We start from the raw sequence: 13,941 nt of genomic DNA, 5'->3' as shown, positions 1-13,941 counted from the left end.
ATCAAAAACCCAGACAGAGCTTTAATTCATTTGAAAGCTTGACTCTTAGTCTTGTCCATCCAAATTGGAAGTCTCAAAAACCAGTTTTATTTGTTATTATCTATCGTCCACCTGGTCGTTACTGTGAGTTTCTCTGTGAATTTTCAGACCTTTTGTCTGACTTAGTGCTTAGCTCAGATAAGATAATTATAGTGGGCGATTTTAACATCCACACAGATGCTGAGAATGACAGCCTCAACACTGCATTTAATCTATTATTAGACTCAATTGGCTTTGCTCAAAATGTAAATGAGTCCACCCACCACTTTAATCATATCTTAGATCTTCTTCTGACTTATGGTATGGAAATTGAAGACTTAACAGTATTCCCTGAAAACTCCCTTCTGTCTGATCATTTCTTAATAACATTTACATTTACTCTGATGGACTACCCAGCAGTGGGGAATAAGTTTCATTACACTAGAAGTCTTTCAGAAAGCGCTGTAACTAGGTTTAAGGATATGAATCCTTCTTTATGTTCTCTAATGCCATATACCAACATAGTGCAGAGTAGCTACCTAAACTCTGTAAGTGAGATAGAGTATCTCGTCAATAGTTTTACATCCTCATTGAAGACAACTTTGGATGCTGTAGCTCCTCTGAAAAAGAGAGCTTTAAATCAGAAGTGCCTGAAGTGCGTGGTATAACTCACAAACTCGCAGCTTAAAGCAGATAACCCGTAAGTTGGAGAGGAAATGGCGTCTCACTAATTTAGAAGATCTTCACTTAGCCTGGAAAAAGAGTCTGTTGCTCAATAAAAAAGCCCTCCGTAAAGCTAGGACATCTTACTACTCATCACTAATTGAAGAAAATAAGAACAACCCCAGGTTTTTTTTCAGCACTGTAGCCAGGCTGACAAAGAGTCACAGCTCTATTGAGCCGAGTATTCCTTTAACTTTAACTAGTAATGACTTCATGACTTTCTTTGCTAATAAAATTTTAACTATTAGAGAAAAAATTACTCATAACCATCCCAAAGACGTATCGTTATCTTTGGCTGCTTTCAGTGATGCTGGTATTTGGTTAGACTCTTTCTCTCTGATTATTCTGTCTGAGTTATTTGCATTAGTTACTTCATCCAAACCATCAACATGTCTATTAGACCCCATTCCTACCAGGCTGCTCAAGGAAGCCCTACCATTATTTAATGCTTCGATCTTAAATATGATCAATCTATCTTTATTAGTTGGCTATGTACCACAGGCTTTTAAGGTGGCAGTAATTAAACCATTACTTAAAAAGCCATCACTTGACCCAGCTATCTTAGCTAATTATAGACCAATCTCCAACCTCCTTTTCTCTCAAAAATTATTGAAAGGGTAGTTGTAAAACAGCTAACTGATCATCTGCAGAGGAATGGTCTATTTGAAGAGTTTCAGTCAGGTTTTAGAATTCATCATAGTACAGAAACAGCATTAGTGAAGGTTACAAATGATCTTCTTATGGCCTCAGACAGTGGACTCTCTGCTTGTTCTGTTAGACCTCAGTGCTGCTTTTGATACTGTTGACCATACAATTTTATTACAGAGATTAGAGCATGCCATAGGTATTAAAGGCACTGCGCTGCGGTGGTTTGAATCATATTTATCTAATAGATTACAATTTGTTCATGTAAATGGGGAATCTTCTTCACAGACTAAGGTTAATTATGGAGTTCCACAAGGTTCTGTGCTAGGACCAATTTTATTCACTTTATACACGCTTCCCTTAGGCAGTATTATTAGACGGCATTGCTTAAATTTTCATTGTTACGTAGATGATACTCAGCTTTATCTATCCATGAAACCAGAGGACACACACCAATTAGCTAAACTGCAGGATTGTCTTACAGACAAAGACATGGATGACCTCTAATTTCCTGCTTTTAAACTCAGATAAAACTGAAGTTGTTGTACTTGGCCCCACAAATCTTAGAAACATGGTGTCTAACCAGATCCTTACTCTGGATGGCATTACCCTGACCTCTAGTAATACTGTGAGAAATCTTGGAATCCAGAAAATAAAACATTACAATAGTTAATTGTGGAAGACAAAGACATGAATTAAATTTTGTGAAATTTAAAACGAATCCTGATGTACATTTCCACTTTATCAGTTCCATCAGTGCAATAACTTAATGTCATCAGGTCAAACTCACCACTCTGATACTTTATTTTAATGACTGTTCTAATATTTGTTAATTTGTTTCTTTACAGATATGCAGCCGTTGTTGGTGATTAAAGAAGAGACTCTCCCTGAACACCAGGAATGGAATCTGAGTGTTGACCAGGAGGACATTAAAGAAGAAGAGAAGCTGTGGATAAGTCAGCAGGGAGAGCAGCTTCAGCAGCTGGAGGAGGCAGATCTCACCAAGTTTGGTTTCACTGCCGTCCCTGTGAAGAGTGAAAATGATGAAAAACCAGAGTCATCACAGCTTTATCAACTTCTTAATTTTACTGCTTCTCTTTTACTTCAAACTGAAACGTGACTCTGGCAACACAGTTTACAGATCATCCAAGTTTAAATCATTTCCTTGATGTTCATGAATGAATTTGTAAAATGTAACAAACTTTAAATGTATCATGGATCAAGTGTCTTTTGTCTCGGTTTGTGTGTTTTACAAATGATTCGTCACAATAAAAGTACTAATAGCTTTATTCTACTACATGACGCTCGTCAATAAATGTGTGTTAGTGGAGCTGTTAATCAATTGTGCACAGAATGAAAACATGAAACTTTCAGGGTTTGTTCTTGATCACAGAAGCTTTAAGATGTGGAGATGTTTTCAGTTTGACCTCTGGGATGTGAAATTTCTGAGCATGAAATTAGAAACGGGTGAATCTTAGGATCTAAATGTGATAGAAATATAAACTAAATATGTATTTCCATGTTTCTGGACCTGAGAAACTCATTTCTGATAAGTACAACACCCGCAGAGGTCAATATGGGGTCACCAACAAGATGAAGCAAGTGTCCACTTTGACTACTGGCTTCAAACATTGAGCCTGGAGATTCACATGCTGCTCTTTGTGAGGTCATAGAGGCAGGCTGACTTTGAGTTGGATATACAAGTGCTGACTCTACTTCTGCCTTGGATGTTTGCTCTTGACCACACCCATGATGCCAGGTGGCTCTCAGTCCATGTGAAGGACACCATCCAACTGTCTGAGACTCATCCAGAGACACATTAAGAGTTTGTGTCTGGACGGTTTAACCATCAAAAGAGGATCAGCTGCTTTTCTCCCGTTGAAACTGACCACTGCCGAACCTGAACACCACAAATTTCTTTTTGGATTTTTCCTAATACGATGCAAAGGTCAAAGGTGAGCAGCTCCCACAGACGCTTGATTGATAACATTTTAATATGATGTCATACAGCCCCATCAACGTAATGCAGGAGTGTTTTACAGAATGACCACAGAACACAGCTGACACATTATGGTGGGCGTGTCTGTCCATGCAGAGCAGGAGGAGCAGACAACATCCAGCTGACTGAAGCTGTCAGAAACCTGGATCAGAGCAGATGAACAGCAGTGTTGTAAATCTGGACACCCTGTTGTCCTCAGTTCATGTCCGTCTCTTCTGTCATGTTGATCTTCCAGCATTTCTGCTGCCAAATTGTCTTCATGACAGAATCAGAAACGCTGCTGATTCAGGAAAAATGTTGTTCACCTTCACTGCAAAAAAAAAAAAAAGTCAAGAATACTTCAAATTTGCAGGCAACAGTCTGCACTAAGACTTTTATGTTGTGCCGATGATGAAATATATGTTATAGTATATAGTTCATCGGCACAACATAAAAGTCTTAGTGCAGACTGTTGCCTGCAAATTTGAAGTATTCTCAACTATTTTTTTTTTTTTTACAGTGTTTAAGACACTTCTCGTTCCACCTCCACCATCGACTTCTGTCACCGCTGATGGTTTGACCTCTGACCTTACAGGTATAGCAGCAATCATGGACCAGTTCTAGTTAATAACCAGAGCTCACCCGGGTTTATTCTTCAACTGTACTGTACTATGCAGCTGAAGAAAATGATGATCACTACCTTTGTAACCCCCCACCCCAGGACTAAATCAAACCAACTGCTTTAGGTTCCTTAGATGACCCCAAAACACAATCAGGATGTTCCCAAAAATAAAAACTGGCCTCAAGCCAGTTCTCCAAGATGGCCACCAAAATATATTTTTTTCCCACTAAAATACCTTTACACAACATATAAACAACTTAAATATCACAGAGATTCAATGGGAAGACCACTGCAGGTCTTCCACAGCAAACTCATTTGTGGCTAAACTAAATTCATTCATGGGTTTAAGATTACAAATGGCATCCAAAATGGTCACCAATAGACCCATATCATTATAATACATAGTAGGAACAAACAGTAGACTTAATAATGACAGAAATCATTGGTGTTATAGTGAAAAAAAACATATTTTGGTGGCCATCTTGGATAACTGGCTTGAGGCCAATTTTTATTTTTGGGAACATCCTGATTGTGTTTTGGGGTCATCTGAAGAACCTAAAAAAGCTGGTTTGGTTTAGTCCTGTGGGGGGGAGTAGTGGTCGTAGGTCCCCTAGTATACCACAAACAAAATTCTTTACCAGCGGCTGTAAAATTTGTAAGAGTCATTTTTTGTGTTACACTATTGTACAACCTCTGGCAAAAATTATGAAATCACCGGCCTCGGAGGATGTTCATTCAGTTGTTTAATATTGTAGAAAAAAAAGCAGATCACAGACATGACACAAAACTAAAGTAATTTCAAATGGCAACTTTCTGGCTATAAGAAACACTATAAGAAATCAGGAACAAAAATTGTGACAGTAACGGTTACTTTTTTAGACCAAGCAGAGGGAAAAAATATGGAATCACTCAATTCTGAGGAAAAAATTATGGAATCATGAAAAACAAAAGAACGCTCCAACACATCACTAGTATTTTGTTGCACCACCTCTGGCTTTTATAACAGCTTGCAGTCTCTGAGGCATGGACTTAATGAGTGACAAACAGTACTCTTCATCAATCTGGCTCCAACTTTCTCTGATTGCTGTTGCCAGATTAGCTTTGCAGGTTGGAGCCTTGTCATGGACCATTTTCTTCAACTTCCACCAAAGATTTTCAATTGGATTAAGATCCGGACTATTTGCAGGCCATGACATTGACCCTATGTGTCTTTTTGCAAGGAATGTTTTCACAGTTTTTGCTCTATGGCAAGATGCATTATCATCTTGAAAAATTATTTCATCATCCCCAAACATCCTTTCAATTGATGGGATAAGAAAAGTGTCCAAAATATCAACGTAAACTTGTGCATTTATTGATGATGTAATGACAGCCATCTCCCCAGTGCCTTTACCTGACATACAGCCCCATATCATCAATGACTGTGGAAATTTACATGTTCTCTTCAGGCAGTCATCTTTATAAATTTAATTGGAACGGCACCAAACAAAAGTTCCAGCATCATCACCTTGCCCAATGCAGATTCGAGATTCATCACTGAATATGACTTTCATCCAGTCATCCACAGTCCACGAATGCTTTTCCTTAGCCCATTGTAACCTTGTTTTTTTCTGTTTAGGTGTTAATGATGGCTTTCGTTTAGCTTTTCTGTATGTAAATCCCATTTCCTTTAGGCGGTTTCTTACAGTTCTGTCACAGACATTGACTCCAGTTTCCTCCCATTCATTCCTCATTTGTTTTGTTGTGCATTTTTGACTTTTGAGACATATTGCTTTAAGTTTTCTGTCTTGACGCTTTGATGTCTTCCTTGGTCTACCAGTATGTTTGCCTTTAACAACCTTCCCATGTTGTTTGTATTTGGTCCAGAGTTTAGACACAGCTGACTGTGAACAACCAACATCTTTTTGCAACATTGCGTGATGATTTACCCTCTTTTAAGAGTTTGATAATCCTCTCCTTTGTTTCAATTGACATCTCTCGTGTTGGAGCCATGATTCATGTCAGTCCACTTGGTGCAACAGCTCTCCAAGGTGTGATCACTCCTTTTTAGATGCAGACTAACGAGCAGATCTGATTTGATGCAGGTGTTAGTTTTGGGGATGAAAATTTACAGGGTGATTCCATAATTTATTCCTCAGAACTGAGTGAGTCCATATTTTTTTCCCTCTGCTTGGTCTAGAAAAGTAACCGTTACTGACTGCCACAATTATTTTTCCTGATTTCTTATAGTGTTTCTTAAAGCCAGGAAGTTGCCATTTCAAATGACTTTAGTTGTGTCATGTCTGTGATCAGCTTTTTTTCTACAAAATTAAACAACTGAATGAACATCCTCCAAGGCTGGTGATTCCATAATTCCCTGTCAACACACACATGCGGGGCCCAGAAGGGTTACGTATGGGCTGGTGAGTGGGCCCCACCCGGGATGCCCACCTGGGTCCCAGTCAGTTTTGTCCGGGGCTTTCATGGTGGCCCCCTGCGGGCTAGCCCACTTGGGCCTGGCGTGGGCTTCCCATGAGCCCTACCTAAAATCCACGTGGGCATCCCAGGTTTCTCCCATCTGGAGCACACGTTAGGTGGGCCCCATGCAAGCTGATTATTGGCCCCATGCAGGTTGATTATAGGCTTCCCATGGGCCCTACCTAAAACCTGCATGGGCAACCCAGGTTTCTCCTATTTGGAGCCCACCTAGTGTGCGCCCCATGCAAGCTGATTATGGGCCCCTGATTGCACCAGTAGGGGTAATTATTATAATTATGGGCTTAACAAATCCATTTTTGTCACATACAGTTCTTTAAACAAGCTAGGGCTGTGCTCAGAACGCAACAACCTCTGCCAACAGAGTAGTCACATTTTTCAATGTCATACTGGTGCAGTGGAGTGTTTGCTACAAGCTCATTTGCAAATACCAGGTCAAGGTCATTCAGAGTTTCCACTTGACAATTAAAAATTAATGTTGATAAATATGTTATACTGAGATGGAAACATCAATTACATTATAACAAATGGACTATTAACTTAGTCAATATTGGTATTCTGATTAAGCCAAGGCATCTCCAAGCAGTGGAATTTGAAAAGGTTTAATTTTTAGTCAAATTTGAGCCAAATGCACTTAAATCTCCCACAATCTCCCACAATACTTGTCATACATGAAACACCTATGAGGAGCAATATGGGCCAAGTTGGAAGGCCCTATGATCACAGTTCCAAGTTATGGCCAGTTATGTTTTTGTAATCTTGTTGACAGACAGACAAAAAAACAAACCAAATACTTTTGAAAACATTTCTTCTGCATACACTATTTAATAATAAACAACCAACAGGGACAGTAACATTTGAACATGTTCGTTTCTCAGAAGAAACATTTGAAGTGCAACAAAAATTATGTTTGTTTTGCGTGGGAATAAAGAGCAAGATTGGATGATTCAAGTAGGAAAAACAGAACACATACAGTGGCTTGCTAAAGTTCATGTATCTATCCCCAGATGTGTCTGAAAAAACTGGCAATTAAAATGATTTACAAGTATTAGACCAAAGGGGCTGGTTACTTATGCAACCCATCATCTTGGCTTTGATATTTTTAATTAATTTATGTCAAGTTGTAGAGATTTACTTTCAGTTTGAGTCTAAGGAAGATAATTTAGAAATTTTATATTGACAAGCCTATGTTTCTGTGTAGGCTCTCAGTTGTCCAGGTGGTTTCCATAGTAGAGAAGCTTGAATCTTCAAATCTCTCGACTTTCTTCGATCTTTCTCGCGTCAAGCAACCCAATCCAGTCGAAGATTCAAGCTTCTCTACTATTGACAAGCCTAATTTACATTTTGTATTTGAAATGCCATAAACAAATTAAAATGTGTGAAATACCAAAAGGTGTGAATACTTTTGCAAGCCCCTGTATACGTTCTGTTTATCCTACTTGAATCTTCCAATCTTGCTCTTTATTCCCTCTGTGCAAACTGCGGTCCATATGAAGTATAGTGCATGTACGTACAGCTCCTGTGCAAACTGTGGTCCATATGAGGTATAGTGCACATACAGCTCCTGTGCAAACTGCGGTCCATATGAGGTATAGTGCACATACAGCTCCTGTGCAAACTGTGGCCCATACGAGGTATTGCTCATTTTCAAAGGCTGAGAACATGAGAGACATGAATGTCCTGTAATGTCTCTACAAGGTCAACACAAAGTGTCACAGACAGAATTGGTTACTGTCCACCTCAAGTGAGGCTGAAGCCTGAAGTCTTCATTGAGGGGCCTGTCGGGCCTGTCTATTACCCCCCGATCCCGAGCACCTATGAGCCACTTAGACACGGCCTTCTCAACATCTTTACGGGTGATGTGGCTTGTCAAGGAGTTTTTCTTCAAGCCTCCTGCAAGGAACAAATATGATGGTCACTTACTTCATATGTGCTAACACCTCTCAACAAAGACTGTAAGGCAACTATGTTAAGAAAAGCACTATGGGCAATTCCATATCAATCAACCAAAACCTTGATTTTGACACAATGGTCCTCAATATTTTTGTCCAAACATTCCTCCATGTCTGGAATTTTCAGCATTTCATTCATATGCACCACCTTTTTTCATATCCCTCTCCTTAATGCAAGCACATTCTTTCCTAAAAATTTGAACACTGGGGCAGTACCAGGGCTGTGAAATAAAAATTGTGAAATCCGAGGAAAATCTGCAGAGGTCTGGGGGGCATAGGACCCCAGGAGCCGGGGTCTTGGGCCCCGTGGGATCCCAGAAACCAAATTATTATTATTTGTTAAAACTTTAGAGCTCTAAAGGTCTAAAGGTACGCACAGGAGACACACAGCGTCACCGCAGCAACCAAGTCTCGCTTTATGACAACTGTCGCAACAGCCAGGCTTTTTTCTCCTCGAAACTCCGCGGATTCGAGGACACTGATTTGTATTTGTAACACACAGATCAGTGTCCGCGGACCGCCGTGATCTTATTAACACTTGCACGATGTCATAAAAAAAACTAAAGAACACTTTGTGATATACATTTTAAAAACTCAGTGATGATCACGATTACAGACAAAAACACTGACACTCCCCCTTCTCTCCATGATGAAATCTGCAGAATTTCACAGATCTGCTGAGTTTTCACAGCCCTGCAGTACCCTGTGTAGTTGTCTAATATCACACTGGCATTACAGTCCTTCCCACAACTGAAGACATATTCATCGAAACAAATCCATATTTTTTTAAAGCAATAAAAAAAAAAAAAAAAAGCATTTTTGTTCTCTTATGATCATGAATGTTGGGCACTCACATTTTCAAAATCTGGAATATACAGTCCATGAGTACATGTGGAAGAAATTTTGAGATGATTCGTTGTCATCTTCAAAAGCTACAATCCCTCAAAGGTGGCCATTTGTTTTTTGTAAAAATGCCAATTTCATTGCCTTTTTTCAATGACTATAGGAAATGCAAACCCAACTTTTCTATTTCCTTGCAATAGTATGTCACTCTTAATGTCCCCTCAGAACATGTCTGAAGTTAGGAAAAAAATGGAAAACTGGTAGGTATTATTACCTTTGAATCATTTAAATAAATTAAAAGAAAAAGGGAACTGAGGACCATGGTGTCTGGCCCGTTTCAACTGATATGAAATTGCCCCATACTACACACACCTTTGAACACACCAGTTAAGCATGCAAAAGACATGTGAAAACACTGTTCAGCCAGAACAACAAACGCTCCATACACAATATTGAAAAATCAACATATTTATAACATTAGGGTATTGTGACACCTTCTAGTAGCACTAGAACTTAAAACATTGTCAACATGTACACCTACCATATATAACTTCAAACAGTTTCAAGGCCTTGAACTCCCTCTTCCCATTTTGACCCACGAAGTTATACTACCTGGCTAGGCCATGGTCTAGGAGGAAGGTCATCATTCTTCTTGTGGCCTCGTCAACAGTTGCCCACCCCATGTCAGCCACAGCTGCAACCTGAGGGAAAATAAAGGCAATACAAAGTAAATTCAAAATTTATCTGTATTACTTACTGGAGTAAAACACTCAACATGACAGAATTGCCAGAAACATGCATGTGATTACACTTGGGAAGTTTCAGATCAAATTAACTGCGAGCCCCCAATAAAACTGAATTGAGTTACACTACCCCGAACTTAACATACATACCACTTTGGACATGAAACTTGGGTTTGCCAGCTTTTCTTCCATGATTTCAACATCACAAATTGCCTTTAGGGGGAATCCTTCTGGAATAGAAACAACTGTAGTCCCAACGTTGCCATGCTGTCGTAGTAGTGTTTGTAGGATCCTCCCTTGGATTTTCTCAGTCTCTTTCACCTCCTCAATGAGCGTTATGAGGCGAGCAAACATGCTGTCCCTAATTTCTGTTTGAGGAGTATGTGGTGAAATGGTGACATCGTGACAGGCAGAAACAATGGGCCATCTATGGTTATCCAGAGACGGTGGAGTTGAAGACCCGAGGGTGGATGGAGGCGGCAGAGGTGTCTGCATAACCCTGAGGGTGGATGGAGGTGGTTGAGGTGAAGATCTTAGGGTCGATGGAGGTGTAGGCCTGCTGCCGGACCAATCATCATCCTCATCCTCACTGGACAAAATCACTCACCTAGAAATGTATAATATACAAGCACAATCAATGAGTTAAAGCATTTTTAAAAAACATTTGGTAAGAAATACAGTGGTCCCTCGCTATAACGCGGTTCACCTTTTGCAGTCTCGCAGTTTCACCGATTTTTTTTTTGTGCAATTTTGCATGCTTTTTTTTTTTTACAGCGCATTGCGTTCTGTGTCCTCATCAGACAGGCCAGTTGCAGCACCGCAATTGCTCTCACGGCCTCCGATGCACTTACCGAGTCTGTGGACTCGGTAAACGCCGCAGCAGGCCACTCACATCGCCCCCGTCAAATGTGCGGAGGTGCGACCAACTCCAGCAACAGGTCTGGAAACTATGCTCGCTGTTTTGATGCGGAGCAATCTGGCAGCCCGCAAGGATAGAATTCTTGCAGAAAAATCCGCAGCGCTTCATGGTCTTGGTAACCGCAGCCGCAGAGCTCCGTGATCACAGAGAGGTTTGTATCTTTTTAATGACTTGGATTCTTTGTGGGTCCAGCATCTGTCCCGCAACGGTAACACTGGAGGCAGTGTGCGAAGAAAGAGCACGCGCATTGTGTTCTGCGTGTCTGTTTATAATCTTCGCGCCCAGAAGAAAAAAGAGTGCCAACAACTACCCATAACTGTGTTCTTCACTCGGAAAAAGACACCTGCACCGAGTTGTCACTCAATGGAAAAAGACGCTACAGCGGGACGAAGAGACGCGATTAGAGGAACTGTGAAATACTGGTGAGTCCATGTCATTGGCATAAACGGGAGAAACGGACATTTGCATTTTTTAACAGCTTGCTAACTATGCCTGTTCGACTGCCTTGCTAACAAGTGCACAACAAAACCTTTAAGTCGACCACCTTAATAGTCTACCATAGTAACAAAAGCCCAAAATTGATATTGATTCAATAAATTAGACTTTGGTTAACATCATGCAGTTAAAAAAAAACAAAAAACAAACAAAAAAACAAAAAACAAAAAACACAAAAACAAATATCCCCTCTTTATTATACATAGAGGCAGATTCTTACATACCTTTTGTCCAGACGATGCTTGCACTTGCAGACTGTTAATCAGTCACTCATCAATTTGGCAAAGTTTCACTCAGTAGACTTCTGCTCCGTGATGGGGGTGGAGCTTTCCGGCGTGCCCTGCGTGGAACGCACACTGCTTAATGTTGAGCATTTTATCAGGAAACCGTTATCAAACTTCTGTTGAAAGTCATACATTAATACAGTCACTTGCCCAGTTCCGGATCATTGCCAGTTCTGGATCACTGCTATAGTTTTTGTGCCTCCGTTTCTCGTAATCAGCACGAATAAGCTAATACTTGGTACCAATGGAAAGATTGATGTTTTGTCTACAAACGACCACAAGCTCGACCGGATCCAGCCGTCCTTGTGATCAGCAGAGGAATCAAAACATCCCGGTGTCTGCGGTGTGTGCACTTTTTCTGACTCACTCATTCCTGCAAGTTTTAAAGTAACGATCTCTAAAACGTAGCAAAGGTGAGTTAACCGTTCAGTGTTTTTGGTTCTAGAGTGGGAAAATACTTACTTACTTGGGTAGAAAATGTCAGTGTGTTATGTCTTGCTGTTTAATTGCTGTGCGCATTTATCTCCGACGCGTAAATTTGCCAGTTCCGGATCACTGAAGCAGCAGCCTCATGTCTGTAGTTGTGAGCCATGTGGACTTTGGGGCTCATCTCAAAATCACGAATGGGCATGAATGTGGGGGCTTTTACTTTTTAATTCAGGAGAAATCTCACCTCCACACTTCGTTTTTTGCTCGTAAAAATGTATAGAGAAGATGCCGCTGCAGCAAAATGCACCTGCTGTCTCTCAACGTATAACAGCACTTTTCGAAACAAAGTAAATTCTCATTTAATAAGTACAATTTCTATCATTTTGCGTTCAAAACACATTCTCGGGCACAGTGTGCATCATTCTGCATTAGAAGGGCTCCAGCCAGATGCCAGGAATGACCCCAAAGTGACGCAGAGTGTCGTGATCCGGAACTGGCAAAAGTGATCCGTTTCTGGCAAATGTTTGCGCCACACATAATGTGGCTTCACACTTTAAGTAGAAGCGCCAAACCACCCAGACTTTTTCAGCTAAATAACATCCAAATACCCAATACAACAATACACAATAAAGCACATTCAGTTGCATTATGGCTCCGTATAGCGGGACTTTAAAAAAGGTGATCCGGAACTGAGCAACCGTCTGTACAAAAAGTGCAAACATTAAAATTTCATTGGCATAAACTGGAGAATTAGACACTTGCAGATTTTTTAAAACAGTTGTGCATAGTAAATCCGCGTTCACACCGGACACAACACGAGCGACAGCCTGCCATGTAATCCCTATGGAAGGACGCGTTGTGACGTGGCTTAACACTTCCAGTGGTTACACAAGGTTCGACTGAGGACAAGCGCCATTTGTTTCTCACACGTATGTGGAATCCATCTCAGACATTAGCCTACCATATAGTAACAAAATGCATAAATAAGTTAAATAATACAAAAGTAGCTTTCAGTATCAATAAAGGTAAATTTTTCAGCTTAATTAGCGTTTATGTGGAGCACTCCCACGAGGAAGAAAAAAAAACAAAACAAAACAATGAACAGGCCCATGCTTCAATTAAACACGGAATTCAGTTTCAAAATTACCATAAAACATCTGCCACCACATTTCTACGAAATGACCAATATTTCAAAATATTTTTTGCATAAAATACAATGTTTACTCACCAAGTCCCGTTCAGCAGTGTAGAAAATCTCACCAAACACAGGACAATCTGAAAAAAAATGACTCCTCAAAGAACAAAACCACTTTAAACAGATGCGTAGTAGAGAAGCTTGAATCTTCAACTGGACTGGGTTGCTTGACGCGAGGACGTTTCGCTTCAAATCGCAGAAGCTTCCTCAGCAAAAATTCTTGCTCTGGTGGTCTGACTTCTATCTTGACTCTTGTCGAGAAGAATGATCTGAAATCACAAAAGCTGGAGTTTTAAACCTAACCAGACCCCTCCTACCGAGAGGCAGACTGCTAAGGCTAGTGACTAAACAATAGCTCTAATTAGAACCTATTGTGCTCTAGTTAGCACCCTCCCAATGACAGGGCAGCTGTGGCTCCCTTGACGACTCTGCTGATGATGTGAATGACTCATTACCGTGAACAAAAGACTGAAACTGCTTTGACCTGAGTACCCCATTGTAAACAGGGGATAAAGCGTGTCTCAGACCCCCTCCCCGGTTAAGGCTGGGTTTCAAACAGATGCCTTTTCCTCTCGTTCTTCTCTTTAAAGCAGCAGCTCCAAAATGCTAAATAGATGCCT

At 40.5% G+C, this 13,941-nt stretch overlaps 1 long non-coding RNA gene across 1 annotated transcript; it reads right to left on the bottom strand.

Annotated features, from left to right (window-relative positions):
- Nucleotides 1-8,241: 8,241 nt before the first annotated feature.
- LOC117530314 lies at nt 8,242-10,548 on the bottom strand. The gene is made up of 3 exons (XR_004566304.1): nt 10,150-10,548; nt 9,856-9,957; nt 8,242-8,354 (listed from the first exon to the last, which is right to left on the bottom strand). It is a non-coding gene; the product is annotated as an uncharacterized LOC117530314 (long non-coding RNA).
- Between the last annotated feature and the right edge of the window lie 3,393 nt (nt 10,549-13,941).

Source organism: Thalassophryne amazonica, chromosome 18, assembly GCF_902500255.1.
Source record: "Thalassophryne amazonica chromosome 18, fThaAma1.1, whole genome shotgun sequence".
NCBI lineage: Eukaryota > Metazoa > Chordata > Actinopteri > Batrachoidiformes > Batrachoididae > Thalassophryne > Thalassophryne amazonica.
The sequence above is the reverse complement of the archived record's forward strand: the minus strand, read 5'-3'. Positions and strand labels throughout refer to the sequence as shown.